Genomic DNA, 5,759 nt, shown 5'->3' with positions numbered 1-5,759 from the left:
GGCGGCCCGGGCCTACGGGCGGCCCGACTGCCCGGGCGGGGCCTGAGGCGAGCTCCCCAGGGGCCTCGCGCGGCTCTGACGGTCCGGGCCTGCGGGCGTCGTGGGTGGCATTCCAATCCCCTCACCTACCTCGGGGCGCAGCGTAGTCCCTGGGGCTGCACGCGGCTGCCGCACCCTACCCGTCTCGAACCCCAACCCCAGCGGCACCTGGCCAGGCCGAGGCCCGTCCGACCGCCCTGCTCGGGCCCGCGTCAGTCCCGGCCTCCATCTTAGGTTACAGCCCAGGCTCCCCATCCACTGGGCACCTGCCCGAGGCCCGCTCGTCTCGGCCCGAGGCCAAGGCAAACCTCTCCCTGCCGTAGGGCTCACCTGGAGGCTGGGGCTGGGGTCTTCGAGGCCTCAGACCCCGAGCAGGCGCAGCGGCAGGTGAACCCCCTGCTCGGCCGCACCCCAAAGCCACACCACCACTACCACAGACCTAGCTAAGCAGGAAACAAAATGGAGGCAGCATCTCGGGTCTGCCTCCCCGAGCCAAGCCTGTGCAGCCCCAGGGCTCCCTCCTGCCGCAGGCTCGACGCCCGCGAGGCAGGGGGCCGGCTCCTCCCGGGGGCCGCGGGAAGCCGCCCTCAGGCGGCGCAGACGGGCCGGGCGCTCGGCCCAGGGGTCTCCTCACCCCTCACCCACCGCCCCACTTCTTCCCCCTCCCCCGTCCTCTCCTCCCCCTGCCCGGCCGTGCGGGGTGAGCGGCCGGGGGAGCCGGGTCGGGTTACCCGCCCGGGCACTGCCGCCCGGCCGTGGCCTCTGCCGAGGGAAGAGGCCCTGCGACCTCAGCGCCGAGCCCACCCCCGGACCCAGGCGGACGGCAGCTAACAGCGCGCCCGCACCTCGGCCTGCAGCCGTGCGGCCCCCGCTGGCGAGGCCGAGTCTCCACCCGGCACCGCCGGGACGAAGCTCCCGAGCCACCCCCGGGGCCCAGGGGTCCTCGCTGCCTCGGGCGCAGCGGCGGGGAGAGCCCGGGGGAGGGGTGCACTAATCCCTGCGCCGCCTCCCGCGCCCAGTCTGGGTCTGGGCCTGGCACTGGGGCTCGGGCCGCCGGCGCTGGCGGCGTGGGTAGGTGCGTGCGCGCCGGGCTGGGGGCCGGGAGGGGCCGCGCCTCGCACCGCGGACGCTGCAGTTCTCCGCACCGAGGCAGATGGCCCTCTCGTGCCACCGCAGCCCCGCGCAGGCCGCCGGCTCTGCGGTCTGGCTCCCCGGGAAGCGCGCGCTTCGCCCTTGCGGGACAGGCATCTGCACCCCGGCGGAACTGGACGAGGAGGCCCCGCCAGCCCTGCAGGCGCAACCCCCGGCCCGGGGCGCCCTGCTGTGGGCTCCCGGGACCTCATGGCCTGCACCCAGGACCGGGCCCCGCAGCACCGACCTCGCGTGGTCATGGCGCGTCCATTCCTGAAAAACTGTGGAAGGACAGGTCGGGGAACACAAGTCGGGTCTGATCCCGAGACACAAGCCCCCGGCCCCCGGCTCTTCTCCCAGCCGGAACCCCGTGGCCTCTTGGCTTTGCTCCCCAGCAAGAAGCTCACCTCTGGAGCTACTTGGTCCCTAGAGCGCTAAGCTCATCCTCGCTGTTGAAAGAAGCCACAATGGACCGCCATAAATTTTTCCGCCTCCTCCAGAAAGCCTCCTGTGATTACCTTTGAAGTTCACTCCATCTCAGCTGAGGGCGCCGCCCTCGAGGGCCACGTGATTCCCATTCCTCCCAGGGCTTCGTAAACCTGCGTAGTTGTTGCCCCAGTGGAGCTTTTACCTGGCCCTCTGTTGATCAGAGCCCACCAGGGAAAAAGGCCACTTTGAGTGTTGCCCTGCAGTGTCAGTGCTGAGCTAGCTAAACTCCATCTCTTCGTGGAGGTCGGCTGTCTCCAGCAGGCAGGAAGCAGGGGATGCCACCAGCCTTTGGCTGTCCAAGACCCACAATGCAATAATGGGGCTCACAAGTAAACAAGCCTTTAGCACAACTGGCATGCCCACCCTGCCAAAAAAACCGGCAAGTAGGCTTTGCTAGAGGGAAAGCGCCCCCTGGAACCGCAGTGATGAGAGCGCTGGAGGGCTCCTCTTTAAGAGATTCAGGCATTCTGAAGAGTCTCAGCGGCAGAGTTGAGCTGGCACTTTTCTTTGTGCTAGAACCAGCCAAAAAAGAGCTGGGTGTACACCTCAGGGTGGGAACCAGCCCTTGGTTCCAAGGAGTCACGGAGGCTATACTCTTCTGGGCAATTTAGTGGAGCTCTAACTGGTTTCTTTTTCACACCTAATCATCTGAGCCAGTCATTTCTGACTGACAATTACCCCTAGGCCAATAATAGCCCCAATTCATCAAGCTGCCCCTTTACCCGCCTTAGCCACTGACAGACTGGGAGCTGCCACTGTGTGGCCTTGAGCAAATCCATTAACGGCCCCACACCTCAGTTTTCTCACCTATGGCTTCCATGGCACCTGGCAGCTCCGAGAATCTTGTAAGAGAAAGTGAGTGAAGTGCCAGGAATTGACACTTAACCACTTACAGACTAAGTACTTGATGAATGCTAAAATGTAATTCATTGCTTCTTTCAGCAACCATTTCCTGCATTGCAGGCAGTGTGCTGGGTACTAGGGAAGAGGAAGATGAGATGCTTGCATCAGGGAACCCTTGGCCTCGGGAAGGCAATTTAATAAAGGTGTTGAGATGCCTGATGTCTAGGTGGTTATCCTGCAGGTACTCTTCTCTCTCCTGGAAGAGGAGAGGAGGTCAAAGGGAGATTGGCAAGTGAGGATGAACTGGTTAGTGATAAGCCTGGGGGAAAAGACTGGAACCCCAGGGAAAATCTCAGAAACTTCCCTAGGTGACACCTGAGGGCCCTGCCTGCCCTTGCAGTAAACTTAGCCACACACACAGTCTTGAGCCCCAGAAGCCGTCTCTTCAGCTTTTCCATCCAATGGGCCCTGGCCAAGCATCCCATGTGTCCCAGCACTGGATCAAAGCTGTCTACGGGTCCATGTACTCTCACAAGCGTACTGATTCTTGAAGTGAGGGAAGAAATGATAGGGCTGAGTCCTTCTAGGGTAGAGTACTGGGGTATAAATCCAAGTCTTCTCTGGCTGGTCACCTCAACTTAGGGACACTGAGATCTTTTTTTTTTTTTTTTTGAGATAGGGTCTACGTACCCCATCTTGGACTTGAACTTGCCATGTAGCCCACACTGGCCTCAAACTTCAGATCCTCCTGCATCAGCTTCCCAAATGCTGGAATTACAAGCATGCACCACCACATGCAGCTCCCCATGAACTTTTTGGGGGCCTGTACCTCCCATCTTAAACTAGAAATAAGAATCAAATACTTGCTGAGCCTAACAGCTGGGCACTTGACACACATTCATTCCTTTAACCCTTCACTAACCCTGTGAAGAATTGAGATCTAAAATCTAAAAAAATAGGGCCAGAGAGATAGCTCAGCAGGCACAGCACCTGCCTGGCAAGCACAATGTCCTGAGTTCAATTCCTGGTACCAAAAGAAAATTTTAAAAACAATTTCTTTCTTTGGAGACAGGCTCTTGATTTGTAGTGCAGTCTGGGTGTGAACTCACTATGTAGCCTGGGCTGGCCTTGAACTCTCAGAAATCCTCCTGCCTCAGCCTCCTGAGTGCTGGGATTACATGCATTCCAACACAACCGGTTTATAAGATCCAAAAAATGAAGCTCTTATGCAAGGCCTCAGATCATTGGCTCTTACCTGGTATGACTGGCCTTCCAACCTTTTTCTTTCTTTTCTTTCTTTCTTTCTTTCTTTCTTTCTTTCTTTCTTTTTTCTTTCTTTCTTTCTTTCTTTCCTTTTATATAGACAGGGTCTTGCTGTGTAGTCTAGGTGGATCTTGAACTCACTATGTAGTCCAGGCTGGCCTTGAACTGTGATCACAGCAATCCTCCTGCCTTAGCCTCCCAAGTGCTGGGATTACAGGCGTGTGCCACCACGCCTGGCATATCCTTTGTTCTTAGCCTACACGCCCTATAGACGCTGTGAAAAACCCAGGGTGATGTCACAGGAGATCAGGAATTTGAATGCCAGGCAAAGTAAGATTACCTTAGCTTTAGTTTCCTCATCTATGAATCATGGCTCCTGGTCATTCCTCACCTACTGGAATAGATACTGTTGAGATATTTGGCCAATGTACAGAGACTTTTTTTTTTTTTTCCTCAAAAAATGGCACCTGGCAGTAGGGGTAGCCTTTTCCATTCATTAATTAAACAGATACAGAACTCCCACTTAGAGTTTTGTGGGGAAGATAACTAATGAGATAGAGAGCTCAATCTGTGCAAGATGGTGCATCCCAATAAGCCTGGCACTCTGGGAGGCTGAGGCAGGATTGCAAGTTTGAGCCCAGCCTGGCAACTTAGACCTGCTCTCAAAATTAAAAAAGAAAGGGAAAAAGAAGATAGGGATGTAACTCGGATTTATCCCCAGTGCAGGGAAAATAAAGAGAGCTCAGTGCTGAGAATGCTGAGAAGTGGGAGGCCCTAGGAGAACTGGGAAAGGTTCTGCAGCAGTTTTCGAAGCACTTCCTGGAGGAAATGACGTCAAGGGAGTCCTGAAGGGGTAGTAGAGATTCGAGCAGAAGAGGCTGGAGAAATACCAAGCTGTGGAGGAACTGACAAAATGTAAACGTGGCTATAGCACAAGGTGTGTGCCAGGGGCAGGGCCGAGGGCAAGAGACTCAAGTGAGGAGGAGAGCCTCACTGTGCAGGGCTTTGTTGGTAAAGCTGAACAATTTAGGCTTTATCTGAAAGGCAACAGGGAGTCATGGAAGGTTAAAGAGCTAGATTATGACATGATTGCATCTGTGAAGTAAAAAATTCCCTCTGCCAGCAGAAGCCAGAAGGCACGGTTTCTCCCCTGAAAATAGCTATCCCCGCCCCGCGAGGCCCTACCACTGGGATATGCCAGGATTGCCTTGTTTCCATAACTGTTGTGGCATACCCTACTCCATGCCTGCCACTCTCCAGAACACTCTTTCATGGAATCCTCTGAGGAGGGCACTATTGTTTTTTCCCCGATTTTCAAAGAGGAAGCATGACTCACATGGAGCCAAACTTCCAACCGTCAACTCCTAGATCCAACTCTCCATTCCCAGCAGACGGGAGCAGCTCTCCTTAGCTGCTTTCTGATTCACCAGCCAGATTTTGGGGGCCTTCAGTAGTTAACCCCAAATGTGACTGTACCTTCTGACAAGTCAAGTGGCTTCCTTCCTCTCCTCAGCAAGGGATTTCCCCGTGACTGAATCAGACTTTGACTTAAGATCAAGAAGACCTAAAAAAAAAAAAAGATCAGGAAGACCTGGCAATATCTGAAGTCAGGGAGCTCTCCAGCAGAAGTTTTTCTTCTTTTTCTTTTCTTATTTATTTTAGTTTTTTGAGACAGGTTCTCACTGTGTAGTCCAGGCTAGCCTTGAACTCACTATGTACCTCAGGCTGACTTTGAACTCAAGGACGTCCTGCTTCAGCCTCCCGAGTGCTAAGATTACAGGATACAGAACCACACTTGGTCTTTATTTTTTGTGGATTAAACCCAGGGCCTTTGTACCGAGCTACATCCCCAGTCCTTTATTATACATATATGTATTTGAGACAGGGTGTCACTAAGCCACTAAATTGCCCAGTTTGGGTTAGAACTCATGATTCTCCTGCCTCAGCCTCCCAAGTAGCTGGAAGTGTAACACCAGTCAGGTATGGTAGCACAC

This window comes from Chinchilla lanigera, unplaced genomic scaffold, assembly GCF_000276665.1.
Source record: "Chinchilla lanigera isolate Chin_1 unplaced genomic scaffold, ChiLan1.0 scaffold00007, whole genome shotgun sequence".
NCBI classification, from domain to species: domain Eukaryota; kingdom Metazoa; phylum Chordata; class Mammalia; order Rodentia; family Chinchillidae; genus Chinchilla; species Chinchilla lanigera.
This window is presented reverse-complemented; position numbering follows the sequence as displayed.